The sequence below is a fragment of the Panthera pardus genome, unplaced genomic scaffold, assembly GCF_024362965.1.
Source record: "Panthera pardus isolate Hobbes unplaced genomic scaffold, ASM2436296v1 HiC_scaffold_12, whole genome shotgun sequence".
Lineage (NCBI taxonomy): Eukaryota > Metazoa > Chordata > Mammalia > Carnivora > Felidae > Panthera > Panthera pardus.
In genome coordinates, this window is record NW_026526677.1 from 111832520 (window position 1) to 111853035 (window position 20516).

The window sequence follows — 20516 nt, forward strand, 5'->3', positions numbered from 1 at the left end:
GTAGTTGGTGGGCTCTCTGCTGTTCCCAAAGCCATTCAGGAAAAGATGATGCTATTGTGGGAGAAAAACTATCTGCTTCTGCAAAGCTGGCCAGTGTCTCCAGGGGCCATCTATCTTAAATAAGCGTCTCACTCTGTTAAGGTGCTTGCTTCTCATCGTCTCCTCCCCAACCCAACTCCATCAGTAAGAGTGAAGGCCCTGGATGACCATATTCCAACTGAGAAATCCCTCCCCCTTGTCTTTGCTTCTTGTTATAGGCTCCCTTGTAATCCTACAGACATGCATACATCCCACTTTGTTGCTACCAGCTCCTGGGTTCTGCTGTAATGGGAAACAAAGCCCTCAGTCAGTCTTCCATAGCATCAACTCTTGGTCATGCCCTCACCTTTTTGCTAGTTTTCCAGAACCAGGTCTATGACAACGACCCAAAGTAATAAACCTTCTTTGCTGGGAGAGTACCAGAGGAAACCCATGCACAGATACTCTCCATTCCCAGAAAGAAAGCTTCCTCAAAAAATGTTCATGAAAGTACTGACAATAAATACAGCCTTTCAGGACCAAATGTGCACGGTGGAACAAGATGTGGCTTGGTACCTGAGGAATGAAGATTTGTGGAATCAGTACAGTGTGAGGCACATCATGGCTCTGCACTTTTCAGAGCCGGGAAATAGCCATTAATTCCAACTAGGCTGCATCTTCCTTGCGTATAAAGTAATAAATAATAAGGTATTATGTTCCAGAAACCTTGGGAGGGTTTCTACTTTGGTATCTCATTCCAATAACTAAAAGTTTCTGGCAAAGACTGTAGCAAGGGATGCAAGGCCAGGAACTAAGACCAAACCAGGCATTGGCTTTACCATGTTTGTGCACTGTCGATGAGTTTCTCATTAAGCTAAACTAAAACTTAATGTGGTTCTCTTCCTTTTCGAATTTGTTGGTCATAATTGCTGGGAAAAAAATACTCTGGGTAGACACAAAGTACAGCAGGTGAAGATTTCCGGTGCCTCCCTCCACTGAGGGGGTCTGTGCCAGTGCGTATTTGTGAGACACCAGAGAGCAGGGCTAGGGCCCCGTTGTCATATATGAGCAGATAGCTTCTTAGTAGAAACACACGTTGCTCCAGGAATCGCGCTTGGAGGGCGCTTCGGCAGTGAGCTCAGTGATTAAGAGCTTAGGTCTCAGGTCAAGACAGGTCCGTCCTAACCAATGAAGTCTAAGAACATAGTTCAAAGCAACACCTTTAGCTCTCCTGCCTCCCATGTCCCTCAACCTGATGGCCATCCACAAGCATCTCTTGTGTAAATAGTTTAGGACCCCACTTTTGAAGCCAGAACATCCTCTGGGAAATACCTGTGAGACCCCCTACTGAAAATGTAACAACAGCTTCCATGGCCTTTAACACAGTTGATGCCTTCCTCTGCGGGGCCTTGTTGCTTACCGAGTGCCTGAAGGGGGCACATTAACCCTTGTGCGAAATCCTCTGTTCAGACTTTCCCCTCATTTCCGTTTCTGTGCTTACCTTCTCATACATGGTCTCCTCTTCTCTGAATGACATTCTCCTCATCCCACCTGTCATACTGAAGTCACCTGTCACTCGTGCATGAAAGCACTCCCTGACCCGGGCTGGCTTATCTTGCTTTTAGGATCTTCCCCTCTAACCACAACCAGACTTTTGAGGTCTTTACTGTGTGCTGTCATTTAGAATCCTCTCACGTAATCTTCACATGAGCCTTATGATGTTACTATTATTATTATCATCCCACTTAAAACAAAATGTTTAATTTGCGAGAGAGAGTGCTTGGGCACAAGTTGGATTGGGGCAGAGAGGACACAGAGAATTCCAAGCAGGCTCCACACTATTAGCACAGAGCATGACTCAGGGCTCCATCCCATGAATTGTGAGATCATGACTTGAGCCTAAATCAAGAGTTGGACATTCGGCCGACTGGGCCATCCAGGTGGTCCCTATCATCCCTCTTAGAATAAGTAACATGCTCGGTCCTACCAGGCCAGTAAGTGAGAGAGCTGAGGCGTTGATGCCTGTCTTAAACCCAGCAACCTACAGTGAAAATAGAGCCATTTGCCTCATGAGCATAATACTTATTTAGGTTGGAGTATGTTCAAACCTTTTTTAATGTGGTTATTTGTATATTTTTCTCCTAAAGTAGATACATATCCCCATAAGGATATTGGATGCCATGTCAATTTTCATTCACTGTGCTCACCTTGGCCACAAGCACATCCTATCATAGACAACTTATTAAATAATTCCTAAAAAAAGACTGATGATTGTTTACGTCTCTGTGGGTAATTTTACTGATGTGCACAAATATTTGTGAGTGTGGAATAAAGGATATATTTCCATTAACCCTCTCTTCCCAAAAGCACAGTGAAAGCCTTTACGAGGTACAATATTTCTATGATCCCTGACTAACCTAATCTCTAAACAGGCTCCTTTGAGAAACTTCATTCATTCACCCCAGGCTTGCGACTGGGGTCTGTACCCTACGACTGGGTGAAAGCAAGGGGATCGCTTGAGTACACGCTTCTGCGAGAAATCTCTGCAAGTCTCCCAGGGGAGATGCCTCTTACTCATACTCTTCTTTTCCCATAGCCTAGGCAGCTCTGACCTGGACGGCTTCACATGAGGTAACTGTCACACCTTGGAGGTCAGTTTAGGAGCCACCCAGACATGCCCATTTTAAGAGATGAATTTTATTTTGGGACATCAGCAAATCCCATTATTTCCAGATAGTCATGCCTTGAAATGGATTATTAGCCGGTCTACGAAAGGAGTTGTCAGTGAAGACTGCCCAGCACGTTTGGGAAAATAACGCTCAGCATTGTTAAGTATTTTAATTGCTTTCCTCTTTCATCCAGAAGCCCATTCTAGAAATGACTATGGTATACAAGGCTCCCCAGAAGTGGGTCCTCCCTTGCCAGTAGTGATTGGCATTTCCAAAGCAACCACATCCTTTGGAGCCCATGTCACTTGGTATTATCCACAGATCCATAAAGTTGATAAATGATGGAAAGACAATGGAGATTTCTGAGGGCTGACACCAAGCTTTACTCCGAGATGATCCCTCTGAGCTGTCTCATCCCTCCCTATGGCGGAAGTTTGCATCTCTATATTTTCCTACATCACATTCTCAAATCCAGACCACACCCCGAGTTCCCAGCATCTGTCTTTAGCTGCCTACTATACATTGCCCACTGTTTGAACTAAACATGACCAAAGGTCAACTCATTACCCTCCCACAAAGCTGTTCCTCTCTCAGTTGACCCTGTGCACAAAGGGATCATCATCCACTCAGCATTTCAAACAGAACTTCGACTCACCCTGGACCTTTCTTTCTCCTGCAGTCCTAGCATCCAAGTAGTGGCAATTTGTTTATTCTTTATTCCAGTGTATCCCGATTTCCCATCCTCCCCAGCATTATCCTATGTTATTGGCCATGTTCCTACAGTACTGTGTATTTCCTCCACCACAACATTTATTGCCATTTTATTTTCTAAATCCATTCTTCTTCCCCACTAGACTTCCGTTGAAGACAGTGAATGTGCTGGTCTTATTTGCAGATGTAGCTCTGTCTAAGAGTTTACTTAGTACTGCTTCTGCTGCTCAGTAAACTCCAATATGTTGTATTTTCATTTCCCTTTGTCTCAAGAAACTTTCAGATCTCCCTGGTGATTTTTTGTAAGTTTATTTATTTTGAGAGAGAGACCATGCAAGGGTGGTAGGGGCAGAGAGAGAGAGAGGGGAGAGAAAATCCAAGGCAGGCTCTGCACTGGCAGTGTAGAGCCCGATGTGGGACTTGAACTCATGAACCATGAGATCATGACCTGAGCCAAAACTAAGACTCACATGCTTAACCGACTGAGCCGCCCAGGCACCCCTCCCTTGCGATTTTAATTAGACCCACTCACTGGTTGCTTAAGATTGTGTTATTTAATTTCCACACCTTTTTTTTTTTAATTTTCTCAGTTTTCTTTTTGCTATTTATTCCTATTTCTATTCCATGGTGGATGGTGGTTGGAAAAAAGATGCTTGGCATGATTTCAATCTTCTTAAATATGTTCATACTAGTTTGGGTGGGGCTTGAGATTCTACATTTCATTTTTTTAATGTTTATTTATTTTTGAGAGAGAGAGAGTGAGTAGGGGAGGGGCAGAGAGAGAGGGAGACAGAATCCTAAGCAGGCTCCACGCTGTCAGCACAGAACCTGGTGTAGGGCTCGAACTCATGAACCCCGAGATCATGACCTGAGCCAAAGTCAGATGCTTAACTGAGTGAGCCAACCAGGCACCTGAGAGTCTACATTTCTAACGATCTACGGCTAATTCCAGTACTGCTGGCCTATAGATGATCTCTGATGATCAGAGCTCCAGTGGATGCCAGATTTCTGCAACACCGTCTTCCAAATATGGGACACCCAGAACTGTTCCCAAGTTTGAAATAGATTGAGGACCATCATCATCTAGGCCCTAATTTTGGATAAATGCTGTGTTGCCTTCGTGCAAGGATCAGAGAATTTGAAAATTTCTTGTCACCAGTACTTGTCATCCAGTGGTACTTGTAGCCGGATGAAGGTCAAAGAATGTGTCAGATGCATGCTTCTTGGGATGTTACCTTCTTGCTGCATTTATCTTGCTCTCAGGTAATAGAGCCACCTGAAGGTGAATGTTTAATCTGATATTTACTGCTGGACAATGAGTTTGTTATATCAGTTTTCAAAACCTACTGTGCTAGATTAGCATCCTTTTCAGCAAGAGCAGAATGTAGCCTTGACTGTTTGTGGGAAAGAGAGGCAGTGGATTTTAAATGATGGTGTGAATGTGTGAGTGTGTGTGTGTGTGTGTGTGTGTGTGTGTGTGTGTGTGTGTGTGTGAGGAACAGGGGGTAGGGGAGAAACAGCAGAGAGACAATGATGGAGAAGAAAGGAGACCATAAGAGAGGAAGAAACTAGCAGGATGGTCACCCCAACATCTCCTTCATTCTTTTCAGTAAGTAGCAAAAAGTGACAACAGTCTGCTTTGTGGAAAACCACACGTGGGTAAAGAAGTCACGAGGATCCCTGCGGTTACTTCTTTAGGGGGCCCAGATAATGCCATTAACAAAGCCCATGGGAGGAACACTTTGCTTTCTTCCCTTCAATCTCAAGGGAATTGTTTGATTTTTACAAGTTTAAGTCACAAGTACCCAGACTTCAATAAATGGAAGGAGTAGGAGGTCATACAATACACAGACCTCAGTGAAGACATTTATGTACCTGAAATGAGTGTCTTAGTTCTTAATAGCGATTTTTGTGTGTATTTTACGTGTTCCTCCCTGTACTACCTCGGCTGCTGCTTATCCACAGAAACTAAGCCTGCGTATCCCTGCCAAATGTAGTTTACCTACCATTTAATGATCTCTTCAGGGAGCAGTGGAAGAATCACAGAGGAACATGCAGAGATCACTCAGACAAAAGCAAAACAAAACTCAAACAACAAAAAGCTCGTAGTCTGACTAGGCAGGCTAGACAAACACTTCAGGGATTATTCAGCAGCAACGCCTCAAGTTAGTGAATGAATATTGTGGAGAGCAGTGGGGAATAAGTCTGATAAGACACGTTAGCGTCATAGTTTCAGCCTTTAAAACCTAAGAAACGAAGGTTGTATGGAGATGCATGGGCTTTTACAGATAAATTAACTTATTATTCTGTTTAGATAAGACTTTGGTTGCTAACCTAACCTGGACATGTATTCAAACCCACCTCTGCTTCACCCATAGTGGATGTGTGATTACCTGTGCCATTAATCTTAGCTACAAATTTTTATCTGTATGGAGAGTTAACACTACCGATCTCATAGTGTAGTAGGCTTACATGAGATGATATGATCTATGTAGGAAATTAAGCAGAGGGCTTTCCGCACCGTAACTAACTGCTCACTAAAGATGAGGACGGTAACAACCATGAGGGTCACCTGAATTGTCTCAGCGGAGATGCTGCTGAGTACAGAGATGGAGTCTGGGGACCTGCATGCAGGTAGCTTTTTTGGGAGGGGTTCCCAGGAAGCAGTAAGTAGTGAGGGAGCTGGGAAGGGAGGTGAAAAGGAGAAAATCACCCCAAAACATTTCATTAATGCATTAATTCTTATTCCCAGCAACCAGAGTTCAGTCTCCCTGAGGGATCCTCTTGAATAGTGTAGAAGCTACCTTATAGGAACTTGGGGGCAGTTATCAACCGACTACTGCCCTCCATTGGTTGAAGTTTGCCTCCAGGGGGGAGCCCATACTTGCACCCACATTTCTGGGAGCGTGTGCTCACCTCTGAGCACCCATCCCTCAGCTCTCTGGTGACCATCTCCAGGCAGCAAGGCTTGTTGGCTCCATGTGGGACACTGGTCAGGAGCTGAGCTCTCCACCTTGGGGCACTCAGATTAGGCAGGTTCAAGGGCTGTGCATGTGATGCGGATTTTCTCAGATCCTCAGTCCAAATCAACTCCACATACTACACTGTGAGGCGTGTGTTGTATTACCGATGCCTTCAATTTCTTTTCTTTCTTCATCAACATAACTTCTAGGTCAACCTGCCTCTGCCCTTGAAATGGATGTGATTCTTCAATCTTTTGAAGTCCTTGCAGAAATACACTGTTTGGCTCTTATGAGAACTTTTCTCTTATGACACTTCTTATATTCCACTTGCATTATAGATAGTTCGAGAGTTATATGAGGGTAATGATTAACATTACTGGACACCTGCTGTGCAACAGGTGATATTGATTTTCAAGTATTAAATTTAATCCACCAGCTTCTCCAATGCAGGTTGTTTCCAACAAGGGAAATGGATACTTGAGGTGGATAATTATCCCCTCATTCATGACACCACTGTAAGGTGTTGATGTTATTAAGAACGGCTAAGTCCAAAGTCTGGTCTTTAATCTCCTTCCTCAGCAGAGGCCATAAATGTGAACACCCCACAGGCTTGGCAAGAAGCATAAATCACATGAATCATGTTACGTGGGGACAGGCAAACCAGGAGAGCATATGAATACGAAATGGTAGCATATGCGCTGGGTTCCAGGTAATTACTCTTCTGTGGAAATTCATGAAAGGGGGCCTGTAATCCAAGACATTTAAAATCTCATAATTTTGAACTTCTGATAAATAATCAACACCAAAAGAAACCAAATCCATGAGGGTCAAAGAAAACACATCTGTGCTCATGAAGGGAGCCTGGAGGTCCCAACGTTTGCCTTCTGTTCTGACCGGCAGCCTCAGCTGTGCTACGAGATTATGGGTCCAAGGGACTGAGACTTCCCCTCACTCCCCGGACCAAGGAGGTCATCTCTCTGACACTGTTCCCTCAGCTGCAATGTGGAACCATTAATGTCTGTGTTCCTTTCTAGGGCTGCTGTGGCAGAGTATCCCCAGTTGTGAGACTTGAAACAGAAGCATATTTTCTTGCAGTTCTGGAATCCAGAAGTGAGCAGGCCACGCTCTCTCTACAGCCTCTGACACTCCTGGGCTTATGGCCACGATGAGCCTCCCATCTCTGCTTTCTTCATCACACCAGTGTCTTCCCTCAGTGCGTCCCATCTGTGCTCATGTGCCCTTCTGCCTCTGTTCCCCAGTCTCTCTTCTTTTCATGAGGTCACCAGTCATACTGGGCAAAGAGCTCGCTCTAATATGACCTCATCTTCACCACTGACATTCGCAAGCATCCTTTTTCCAGATATGGGCACATTCTGACTTACCGCGAGATGGGACTTCAACATTTATTTTTGTGGCACACAATTCGAACAGTAACAACACCTAATTCACGGGGCCGTTTTGGAAAGCAGTTATTCTTTGTTTTTACACTGTGTTTCCTCATTCAGAAGACTCATATTTTTCCTCAGTTCTAGACATTTTTCTTTAAATGTTGTCTCTCATCTATTTTTTCAATTATGTCCTTCCAGAATTTTAATCAGTTGTATCTGAGACATTCTCATTTCATCCTTGATATTTCTGAATCCCTCGCTCAAAACTCTCAGCTCTTCACCTCTGTTTATTGCATTCCACATAAATTACTTGAATATATCTTCTAGATCACTTAGGTTCTCCCAAACTTTGTGTACCTGCCTTTCAACCTAGCCACTATTAAGTAAAACTGATAGATTTCCTTTACATGTTCCATTTTCATTAAGTTGCTCTGATTTTCCTTATAAAATATTTGCTTCTTGCTCCCTTTATTTGAACCTCTCATACACTGCCATTCTACACTCCATATTTGATTAGTCCAACATCTGAATATCCTTGGGCAATGAATTTGTGTTTTCTTGTTTCTGTTGATATTCCCATCGTGGCTCACTTCCTAGTGTTCTTTCTGCTTACAGACAACACACCAGTTGAAGACCTTGCCCGTCTCTCCTCAGGGATTTGGCTCCACTGCTATTTTAAGGTCATTAGTTCTCCCGCATGGAGGTCCCATTTCAGTTATTTTCATGATATTGTTGATACAGAAATCTGATGCATAGAGAACACACCTCTCCTGTCTGCCGACTAGTCCTGACAAGCTCACTGTTGTTCTGTTCCAGCCCACGATGTCTGTAGCTTGTTTTTCCCACCCAACCCTGATTCCCAGGTACTTCCATTCCATCTCTAGAGGTCAATGCCCTGGCCACTCAGGGCCCTGCTCCTAGTTCCAATGGGACAAGAAATGCCTCTAAGAGCATGTCCTACTAAATTATCCATGTTATGATACATGGGGGTCTTGGAAAAGCCTCTGATTATTCCAGATATGATATTAGGACACTCAACAGTGATCTTTTTTTTTTTAAAGTTTATTTATTCTGAGGGGGGGGGGGAAGCATGAGTGCAGCAGGGGCAGAGGGAGGAAGAGAGGAAAAATCCCAAGCAGGCTCTACACTGAGAGTGTAGAGCCTGATACTGGGCTTGAACTCACGAACCGTGAGATCATGACCTGAGCTGAAGTCGGAAGCTTAACTTACTGAGACACCAAGGAGCCCCTAGAGTGATCTTTAATATAGGATATATATCACAAATATCTAGGATTATTTTGATGTATTTATAAACCTAAGCCTCACCCTTGGAGGTGCTGAGTTAGACATCTGGAGTGAGCCTGAATATCAGTATCTCCAAAAGTTTCTTCTAGCAGAACCAATGTAGAACAAGTATAGTCATACCTCAGAAATGTTGTGGGTTCAGTTCCAGACCAGCACAATAAAGTGAATACCACAGTAAAGGGAGTTGAATGAATGTTTGGTTTCCCAATGACTATAAAGTTATGTTTACACTATACTATAGTCTACTAAGTATACAGTATCATAATGACCAAATGAACAAATAGAAACAAAAAGAAATCCAATGTAATCCTTAATTACAAAATACTTTATCGTTAAGAATGCTAACCGTCATCTGAGCTTTAGTGAGTCATCATCTTGTTTGCTGGTGTAGGGTCTTACCTGTCTGTTGGTGATTGCTGACTAGTCAGGGTTGCTGCTGAAGGCTGGGGTGGCTGTGGCAATTTCTCAAAATAAGATAACAATGAGCTTTGCTGTATCAACTGACTCTTCCTTTCATGAACGATTTCTCTGTAGCACAGGAGGCTGTCAGACAGCATTTTACCCACAGCAGAAGTTCTTTCGAAAGTGGAGCCCATCCTCTCAAACCCTCTGCTTCTTCATCAGCTAAGTTTGTGTCATATTCTGAATCCTGTGTTGTCATTTCAACAATCTTCACGGCATCATCACCAGTGGATTCCATCTCAAGAAACCACTTTCTTTGTCTTGTCTATGAAAGGCAGCCCCTCTTCTGTTCAAGTTTTATCACAAGCTTGCAAGCATTCAGTCCCTTCATCAGGATCCACTTGTGATTCTAGCTTTCTTGCTGTTTCCACCACATCTGCCGTGATTTCCTCCACTGAGGGCTTGAATCCCTCAGTTATCTGTGAGAGCTGGAATCAATGGTTTCCAAACTCAAGTTAATGTTGATGTCTTGGCCTCTTCCCATGAATCACGTTATTCTTAGGCATCCAGAATAGTGAATCCTTTCCAGAGGTTTTCAGTTTACTTTGCCCATATATGTTAGATGAATCACTTTCAACGGCAGTTGTAACCTTACGAAATGTATTTTTTTAATGTTTATTTTTGAGAGAGAGAGAGGGAGTGGGAGAGAGAGAGAGAGAGCGCACACCACTGGGGGGAGGGGTGGAGAGAGGAGACACAGAATCCAGATTCCAGGCTCTGAGCTGTCAGCACAGAGCCCAATGTGGGGCTCAAACCCACGAACTGTGAGATCACGACCTGAGCCGAAGTTGGACGCTTAATTGACTGAGCTACCCAGGCGCCCCTTGAAAGAAATCTTTTTATTATGAGGAGGAGGTCTCAACGATGGGCTTAAAATACTCAGTAAACATGTTATAAACATGTACAGTCATGCAGGCTTTATTGTTCCACTTACAGATTACAGGCAGAGTATGTTTGGCATAGTTCTTAAGGGTCCTAGGATTTTCAAAATGGTGAAACAGCCATGGCTTCAACTGAAAGTGAACGGCTGCATTAACCGTGACAAAAGAGTCAACCTGTCCTTTGAAGCTTTGAAGCCAGGCATTGACTTCTACTCTCTGCCTATGTAAGTCCTAGATGATATCTCCTTAAACTAGAAGGCTGGTTCATGTACATTAAAAACCTGTAGCTTAGTGTAACCACCTTCATTAATTCTCTTAGCTGGACCTTCTGGATAACTTGCAGCTTTGACATCAGCATTTACTGCTTCACCTGGCACTTTTGTTATAATGCTGACTTCTTTCCTTAAACCTCGTGAACAAACCTCTACTAGCTTCAAAATCTTCTTGTGAAGCTTCTTCACCTTAGGCTTTGGCTTAAAGAATGTTGTGGCTTGTTTGAACTTCCATCCAGACCACTAAAACATTCCCCATATCAGCAAGAAGCCTGTTTAACTTTCTTATCACTAGTGTGCTCAATGGAGTAGCACTTTTAATTTTTATCAAGAATTTCTCCTTCGTGTTCTGTCAAAGAACAAAAATTCAGCTGAGTGAATCTGAGCATCAAACTGGCTTTCATAGGAGATTCATGAATGGTGCAGCATCCCATCTAGCAAGCAGAGAGGACCACAAGGAAGTTTTACAAAGTGGGAAGGTTTTTGAAGGAGGGGAGGGCAAAGAAATTATTAGCAGAAGAAAAGACGTGTTTCAGGCTAGGTCACCTTCCCTCAGAGAGGCCTTGAGAATGTTACATGACATTTCCAGAATTCCCCAGTTCACCAGCCTCCAGCCTGTGGCCAACAGGGTCCTTTGAATTGGGATCTGGGAAAACTTCTATGACCTGTTGATGATAGGCTTGAGTATAAGGCATTATACTTATAGTAGCTGGTCATTCTAGCCTGAGACAACAGGGATCAGCAGAAAGTTGTATATCATTAGACACCTGGCTGCAGGTGACTATCTCATGTGGAGCCAGTTTATGTCTTTGCCAAGGGGGAACCGTGAACAGTCAGCAAGACCAGAGGCATTTGCTGAGGCCAGGGAAGTTCAGCAGTTGTGGCAAGTTCAGAAATTTTGAGTTGGAGGATCTCAGTTCTCTCAACCTTGTCTGACGATTGAAGTAATGGGTACAGAGGCAATTCTACATTCAACATCATCAGTTTCACATGATTTACCCAGTGAAGTGGGTGCTGCTTCCATCACTGGAGATCACGGACAGCAAACCCCAAATGGGAAACACATTTTCTACCTGTTTCTTTGGCAGGTGAGCACATCAGCCTTGCAGCAGGGGAAAGCTTCAGCCCATCCAGAAAACGAAAGCACAAGAAGAACGTATCGGAAACTCTCACTGAGTGGTGTTCAAAGGGTCCGGACAAAGAAAGTCTGAAGCTTCTGGGACCAAAAAAGGCTTTCTAAAATGATGGACATCACGGGTCAGACATTGCTGGTTGACAGTTTCTGCAATTTTATGGAAGTCTCCTCACCAATGTCTATTCACAATTTGGGTCACCTTAAATACATAGTGCATCTAAGTGCATAAAGCAGAATTCCAAAAACCATAAAAAAAAATGAGGTTTTCCAGAAAGCCGGGGAGAACCAAGTGGTCATGGTGGGTTTCCCACAGCCCTGGCTCTTCATTTACAGGCACCGTCTACATATCTGGATTTCTCTGGGTCAGGAGCAGACAGTTGCTGTGGTGAAGAACGTCAGGACGGCCGAAATCTGACACCCTGGGGTCGCTTCCCGCAGGAGCAGAATGGACTTGATCCACATGGGCCACAATATTTACCTGTTGCTGCTACCCTTGGACAAAAACCAGCAAGGGTATTCCTTAACACTTGGTTAGGTTCTGTCCTTTTACCATGAGCCTCAGTTTTGATGACAGCAGTTTCAGAAAATAAGACAATGATCACAAGTGATAACATTATACCAGGACATTCCAGATTTCTAGGGATTTCACAGAATTTCTAGAACACTTACACATCTGAACAAATACAACATAGAGGGGGCTTAGTATCAATTCGTATGTGTTGATACTTTCCATATAATTTAACATGTCAATCCTGGTTAGTTTAGCAAATCCTTTGAAATGTTCCAAAGACAGGGCACCTGGATGGCTCAGTAGTTTGAGTGTCTGACTTAGGCTCAGGTTGCAATCTCACGGTTGGTGGGTTTGAGCCCCATGTAGGCTCATTGTTGACAGTTCAGTATGGAGCCTGCTTCAGATTCTGTGTCTCCCCCTCCCTCTGCCCCTTTCCCAGCTCACACTCTCCCTGTATCTCAAGAAAAAAAAAAAAAAGAGTACCTGTGAAATGTTCCAAGAAGTACTCTGGAAAAATTCCCAGAGTTATTTCCAGGTCAAAAGGACTTCCTTGAGAATTCAATTTTGGGAAGTTTTTTAAAAATACCAAAAAGTTTTAAAAAAACAACAAAACACTTGTCAAATAGGACCATAAGTCACTGAAACAATACTTTATCTACTCAACCACGGTGACAGTTGAAGATTTTGCAGGCAAACATAGGACAGTGAACAGTTGAGCTAACAAACAAAAAAACAGAAAACCTTAGATTTTAAGTGAGTTCAGTTTTTTAAGGAATCAAAGACCTGATAAAGACACATAAAATTATTCTGACAAAACCCAGAAATATTTTTTTGAGGCATATTACTTAAAAGGAAAACAAACAAAAAACTCTTATAAACTCTTATCAAAAGCAGACCAATACTCCAAGAAAACTTTGTCCTACAAAGAAAACCAATTTCTAATTTTGCACCAGTTTACTTTTTTAACTAAAATGCATTTGAATATTAGCCTGACTGACCACACATTAAAATTCCTTTGCAAAGAATCTTTTTTTCCACCAACCTTCTACAACTTTCACTTTTGCATTCAGATTTTGTCCTATGCTTTTCCTTATTAGTAACTACTCTGTCACTATTTTATCCTATTTGGACATGATCTAAATATTCCATAAATTTCTATCTTTTACTTTAATTTAGCAAGACTCTAAAGTTTCAACTTAACACAAGTTTTGGAAAGCTATTTTAGAGTACACGTATCATAAAATGTAATTGTTGCCAGAAGTTTATCTATATACTCTCATTTCACTTAAATCTAAATTATTCACTCCCAGAAGTATGTTCGGATTATCCACAAAAACTTCATGAGACATCAGACAACATCAGCCATCAATGTAGATTTTTTTTGCTGGCAAATTATAACAGGTAACGTGAATATAACTAGTAAATTCAGGTAGAATAAAACCTGTTTAACTGCAACTCTCAACACATGACTATTTTAATTAAACATACACACTTAAACTAACGTTACTGAAGATTATCCCAGGTGATGTGAACCTGGAAAACATTTGGGTTAATTTCTATTACATCTCTGAGAATTTTTATGAATACCAATTTATGTAAGTTCCTGTTTGTTTAAGACCAATAAACTAAGAGAGTGCAGAGAGCTCTTTTACAACATTTCAACAAACCCTTATGGAGGTAGAAAGGAGCACACACATATAGGGACACATGAACATACAGACAGAGGAAAACCAAATCTTCATAGCTCCTATTTTAAAACCACTGCCATGAACAAAACTCACTCATCATCAAAGTTGGATTTAAATTCGTTTTTCTGGTATTTGGAAGAAGTTAGGATTTTCTGCTAGATGGTTAAAGATTTTGCCACTAATGTTTGTGGAGGAGACACAAGATCTGTATTTGTCCTTGACAGGTCCAGTTCCAAAAGACCTTTCCCCCTTTTGTTTTTTTCTTGATAAGAATTACCTCCCTCAAATTTGCATTTTAAAGGGATGGCCTTGATGAGAGTCCCAGAAGAGGGCAGGCAGATCATTTACCATTTCAAAGGCACAGGAATGAAACGATAGCCCCTCCTAGAAGGACATTGGTTCCCTAAGGCCAGAGTTTTACAATACTTGAAATCTTTGGGAGATTAAATAAGGAGGTTTTAGAATTGGTAAAATATGTATATATATAGAGAGAGACCCAAGAGTTATCCACAAAGAGGACACAAAAAGGACCATAGCAGGATTCTCGCACAGAGAGTCGGGACACTGAGGCTCTCTTTGTCTAGGAGGCAACTTCATTCTTTGTGCCAGCACAGGCTCAGTGGGTTTGTACCCGAAAAACAGCCCTGAGCACAGCGGTGTGTAGTCTTTTATGCAATTTCTACTTCTGTGTCTCCCATATATGACGACACATATAGTCTGAATGGACACACTCCAAGTTACAGAGTCGTGTCAGAGCTACGATACGTGTACAGGAGTTGACTGGGCCATACTGCATGCTGTCTTCCTTTGTTCTGTGAAGGCCTCCACCACGTTCCTTAGGAAGGGGTTCTACCACAGGACCGCCCGCGCCAGATCCAGAGCTGCTTCCAAAGACAGCCAAAGAAAGAACCAACAGCCTGCACATCCCAGGCAGAGAGCCAAACCCAATTCCTAAGACACAAAAGCACGCAAGTAAGAAGGCAAGAGCTATTCCCAGGAGAGAAGTGATCACTGACTGGTGGATCTGAATTGGGGACGGAAGGGACGTCGAGTTTTATTTCCCTCTTTCAGGGAGGCTTAGGAGGGAATCTGTTTCCAAGAACTTTTAAGGATCCCCACCCCCAAACCCACGCTTAAGAAATTCCTTAACTATGGCCCTTAGTGTGGCCTTTGACCAAAGAGTAAAAAAGACCTGCAGAGGACAGCCTGTAGCCCAGGGTGGTCTTACTTTACAAGGCAGCTGTCTGCCTAATTGGTCTCTTCAGGGTGGATACTGTGGTCTTTCTTTGTATGTACCTTTCCTCTGTTTACTTTTGCGTTAGCCTTTTGTAATATATCTTTCGACAAAACCACTTTGGAATTTTGAAAGCTTCTGGAGGATTCTGTATGCCAATCACAGTAAGTATCCCATTCTGTTTGCTTAATTGGGAACCCTTGCTTTCCAGCACACTTCTTAAAAAATCTTATTTAATTAGAATGTTCCCCACAATTGGCCCCTGTAATTCTAGTTTACCTTTAGCAAAATTTTTCCATACTGCTAGATATAGGCAACTTCCAGGACTACAGTTTTCTTTTGTTTTTTTAAGTTTATTTATTGAGAGAGAGACAGAGACAGAGAGACAGAGAATGCACAAATAGGGGAGGAGCAGAGAGAAAGGAGGAGAGAGAGAGACAGAAGCCCAAGCAGGCTCTGAGATGTCAGCACAGAGCCTGAAATGGGGCTCGATCCCATGAACCATGAGATAATGACCTGACTGAAATTGAAAGTCAGAAGCCACCCAGGTGCCCAGGACATAAAATAAAATAAAATAAGCAGGTGTGCTGGAAGGATTTGAAACATCCCATTTCTTTTAGCTGGGCCTTTCTCAGAACCAAGCTAATACCTAAAAGGGACATGCCATAGGGCTGGGAATTGTGGGGTGTTTTACAGTGTATCTCACTGCACAGAAATTTTCTTGACTGGCAGGTAACCTAGTGCCATGTAACCTGCCCCATGACCAAACTATCCCTTCACAGGATTCTTGAGGTGGTGAGTGCTCTGACACTTTTTAAATGTTGACCCAATGCCCGTCAATGTTTGTGGCTTTAATTTTGGCTTCTAAGATTCCCATTAGCAAGTGGCCTTTATGTAAAACAATACTGGAGGCCTACCATTGGACCCAGTCCAGCTAAAAGCAAAGCCAATCTGATCTTCGGCTCAGGCCAGTTCTTACATGTGACCAGTAACTACCAGTAGTTCTCAGTGTGGACTAAATCCGCCATTTTACTAAATGGCGCTGTACACTGGGACTAGTAAAAGGCCAGAAAACCCCAGTTTAGTGGGACTGCAGAATACAACTGAAGAAGGGATTCTGACATGGAATTGTGCAGTGGACCAAGGGCTATGGATTGGTGCTCCGTCAGAGACTCCCATTGGTCTAGACTCCTCCGTGAACCAATCAGATCGGGAGTTTGAACACAAAAGACCAGAGCTCAAGCCAACAGGAACTCACCAATGGCCTCTGGAAATGGCTAGAAAGACTGTGAATTCTAAGAGTGTGTAGGGGGCAACACCTGTGTTTCCCTTCATCCCCAAATGCTGACAGAGGTTTCCTTCGGATCCCAGTGCTGCCACCAAATCTGTTGAAGAGCAAAAATTCAACTGAGTAAATCTGAAGATCTAATTGCCCTTATTAAGCACTTTATGAACCAGGCAGCATCTCACCCAGCAAAGTAGAGAGGAGCTCTGAGGAGAGGTGCAAAATGGAAGGTTTTCCTAGGAAGGAGGGAGGGGCAAGAAAGTTATTTGCAGAAGAAAAGGATTGTTGGAGGCAAGGTCATCTTCCCTTAGGGGGAAGGTGGGGGGGGGTGGTTCTCATTAGGTGGATTACCTCAGCTCCCTTTGGGGAGGAAGGGAGGACGGAGAGGGCCCACGTAATATATATTACCTCACTGAAGCAGAAAATTCCTTGCTGCAGTTAAGAGAGCGTTTCTGGGGAAGTCTGGAACGGCAGTCAGGACAGGGGTGAAGCACCAGTTTGTGGACTTGTCCTAAAGGACATCATGTTGGGCCTGTGGTTTTCTTTTTCATAGTTCACAACTTGGCTAACTGTGTGGTCAAAGGGCCTAGCTGTTAGCCTGTCTTGGCTTCTGACAGGCCTTCTTCTCTGAGCTTAGTAATTTCCAGCTTTTGGTTGAAAGTGAGAGATGTGACTCTTCCTGGACTCCCAGGGTCACTGAGGGTTGTTCGCTGGCCTGATCTCAATGCTGTTGGGTCTCACAGAACAGGAAGGCTGGTGGGCAGAGCAGTCGGAACACACATAGCATTTAATGACTCAGTCTGTGGCATCCCAAAACCATTATGACAGTAACATCAAAGATCACTGATTACAGATCACTGTAACAAACATACGAACAATAATAAACAAATTCAAAATACGGTGAGAATTACCAAGATGTGACAGAGACAGCAAGTTTGCTGAGGCTGTTGTGAAAACAGTCCTAACAGAATTGCCTGAGGCACGGTTGCCACAAACCTTCAGTTTGTAAAAAATACACCTGCAAAGGGCAACAAAACAAGGTATATCTGTACTTATCCCAGGGCCTATTTTTGTTAAGCACTCAACGCAAAATAGCTATTTTGGAGACACATCCATATGACTCTCCCACTCAAGGATCCACAGCGGCTCCCTCCTGCCAGTCACATCAGCCTAGATTCCTCACTGAGGCGGACTGTTGTAAATCATCATAATCTAGACCTAACCTACCTCTCAAAACTCAGTTCCCACTGATCCCAAACGAAAACCCTTTAATTCAAGCAGTCTTGCGTTTCCCTCCTCCCTATGACTCTGGCCTCAGCATTTTGTTTATATTAATCTTCTCACCGGGTTGTTCTGGTCCCACATTTCTACTCTTGGTAGATACATAGATGGACAGATAGATGGTAGACGATTGATAGATAGACAGATAGATGTTAGACACATAGATGTTAGACAGACATAGAGAGACAGATGTTAGACACATAGGTGTTAGACACACAGATACATAGACAGATACATACATACATACATAGATGTTAGACACATAGATATAGATAGATAGATAGATAGATAGATAGATAATAGATGTTAGAGTCCAGCAATCAAATTATACCACATACTCATGGACTCTGCTATTGAGTAAGAGACTTGTCCACTCTGGGCCTCCATGTTTTGATCCTTAAAACTGAGCTACTAGTAATAATTTTCCAGCATTGTGAGTGGGTAAAAGAGCCTATTTCAGTGCCTAGAACACAGAAAGTTCTCGAGTTAGTTATCTTCTTTCTCCTCCATTACCCATCTGCAAACCATCCCCCTCCTGCTGCTCTACAGACTGGGTCCCGCCAGCCTCTGCAAGTTTCCCTAATTGCCTCGGGTCAGAGGGCCATATTTAATTGGTTTTCTCACAGCACTTTTATCTATGCTCTCATTTATTGCCATTATAGTTATTCTCAATGCTTATACTTTATCTCCTCACATTATCTTCGTTTCGCAGCAGCAGGTGCAGAGTCCATCCAGATCCTCTGCTTCTACGCTCCACACTCCCTGGAGCAGGGAGGCCGGGAGTAGCCCCCGCCTGCAGGAAGGACTGAAAGGGGAGGAGAGCTGGCTTCTGACTCAGGCTCCACAGCCTGTGCTCCCTGAGTCTCTGAACCTGGGTCTTCTCATCTGTAACATGGAATCCATGCTTAGGTAACTGTCTAACTTACACATTTGCTGTGACAGGACATGAGATTAAAAAAAAAAATCAGAAGCATTTTACAAAAATGTGTATTTGGACATGACCTTGCTTCCAGGATACAGCTTGTGACTGCTATAGGTGGGAGGCACTGTGGCCACTCCATCCTGAAAAGTAAGAATATGAGCCCACCCTTCCCACAAGGGGGAGAAAAGACAAGCTTAGAGATGTAAAATAAGGTTTCCAAGATCTACGTATAATGAATGGAAATCCACCCCAGGGCTGTTAGACCTCAAAGTCCTTGATGACAGGATGCAGCAAAGGGAAGGTTCAGACAAAGAAAACATAAAAGAATATATTATAGTTGGTTAGTGCTCCCACTGAGATGCATTCACCATGAGGTCCGAACAGCTCTAAAAATATCAAGAAGAATACGTTTTGGAGAAAATGAGAGGGTATGTGGCTTTCTAAGTGTTGAAAATGGCACAGCCAGAATACAAGCACAGGGACCTTCTGCCTCCTAATAGCTTTCCACACCCTCTTAACACTCATACTATAGCACAGCCCAGCTAGCACAGGCAATTCTGACATGAGCATTGTTAAATCATTACGTTCCAGTTATAACTGGACTGCTGCAATTAATGTGTGTTAAGATGATTTTTTTCTATGTAATTTCCATGGAATTTCTATGGAATTTGCTACATACACATCTTTTTTAAAAAAAGTTTATGTATTTTGAGAGAGAGTACGGGGGTGGGGGGGCGGGAAGAGAGAGGGAGAGAGAGAGAATCCCAAGCACGTTCTGCACTGTCAGGACAGAGCCCAATGTAGGGCTTGAACCCACAACCCAAGATCATGACATGAACCGAAATCAGGAGTCGGACGCTGAACCGACTGAGCCACCTAGGTGACCCCTAAAAGTATTTTCATTATATAAATTGATAAGTGTGAAGGTTAATATCTGCATTTTTTCTTAGTCTTGCTATCAGTCCATCTTCCACAAAATCGATCTAGAAAATAAAATGGCTCTATTGACTTTACTTCCGGGACATTGAATATGTGCTTACAGAAAGCAGTGGCTTCTCTGGGTCTTGCCATTCTCTTGTGTCTTCCATTTCAGTGTGTCCTCCAATATTTCACAGCTCACCTCCTACTTCCTGTGTTCTGTTTAGCATTCACCACAGCCATGACATTCTGAATATCCTAGTTACCTGTTAGGTTTCCTGTTTGTTTTCTCCTCTGGAGTCTGCGACCACGAGGGCAGGGGACCATGGTCTGTGTTGACTGAACCCCTGGCATCCAGACACAGTGTCTGACAGACTAGGTCATTGTATGTATTTGCTCACTGAGTGAATGGATGAGAGGCGGGAGGCTTCTCGCCAGAGGTAAACTTAACCTGAGGCGAGTTAAAGGCACAGCACAGGTAACACAGTCAGTGGGGCTGGGACAGTGTCGTGTGGTGACCAATGGTGGCTACTTGTGAGCACAGTGTGTTGCACACACTTCTGGGATCCCTAGGTTGTAGGCTGGGACCCATGTAACACTGTGTGTCAACTATACCCAGATGTCAAAAACCTAAAAAGACAAGCTTAATTAGATAATCTGAGAATAATTAACCTTCGCCATTTTTTCTAGTGAGAAATATCTGTGTTATAAATAACAATAGCGCTGATCGTAGGCTTACAACCCGCCAGGACCTGTTCTATGCAGCTTCTACATTTTCACCCACTTCATGCTCAGAACCGTGTCAGTGTGCACTATTTATGAAATCATTTTACAGAGAGAGGAAGCAAAGCAGGGGAAACTTCAGCATCTTGC

At 43.1% G+C, this 20516-nt stretch overlaps 1 long non-coding RNA gene across 1 annotated transcript in view; it reads right to left on the reverse strand.

Annotated features, from left to right (window-relative positions):
- The window catches only part of LOC109258468 (uncharacterized), a 681144-nt gene that overhangs the window by 135155 nt on the left and 525473 nt on the right, over positions 1–20516 (reverse strand). The gene's annotated exons all lie outside the window — the stretch shown is intronic.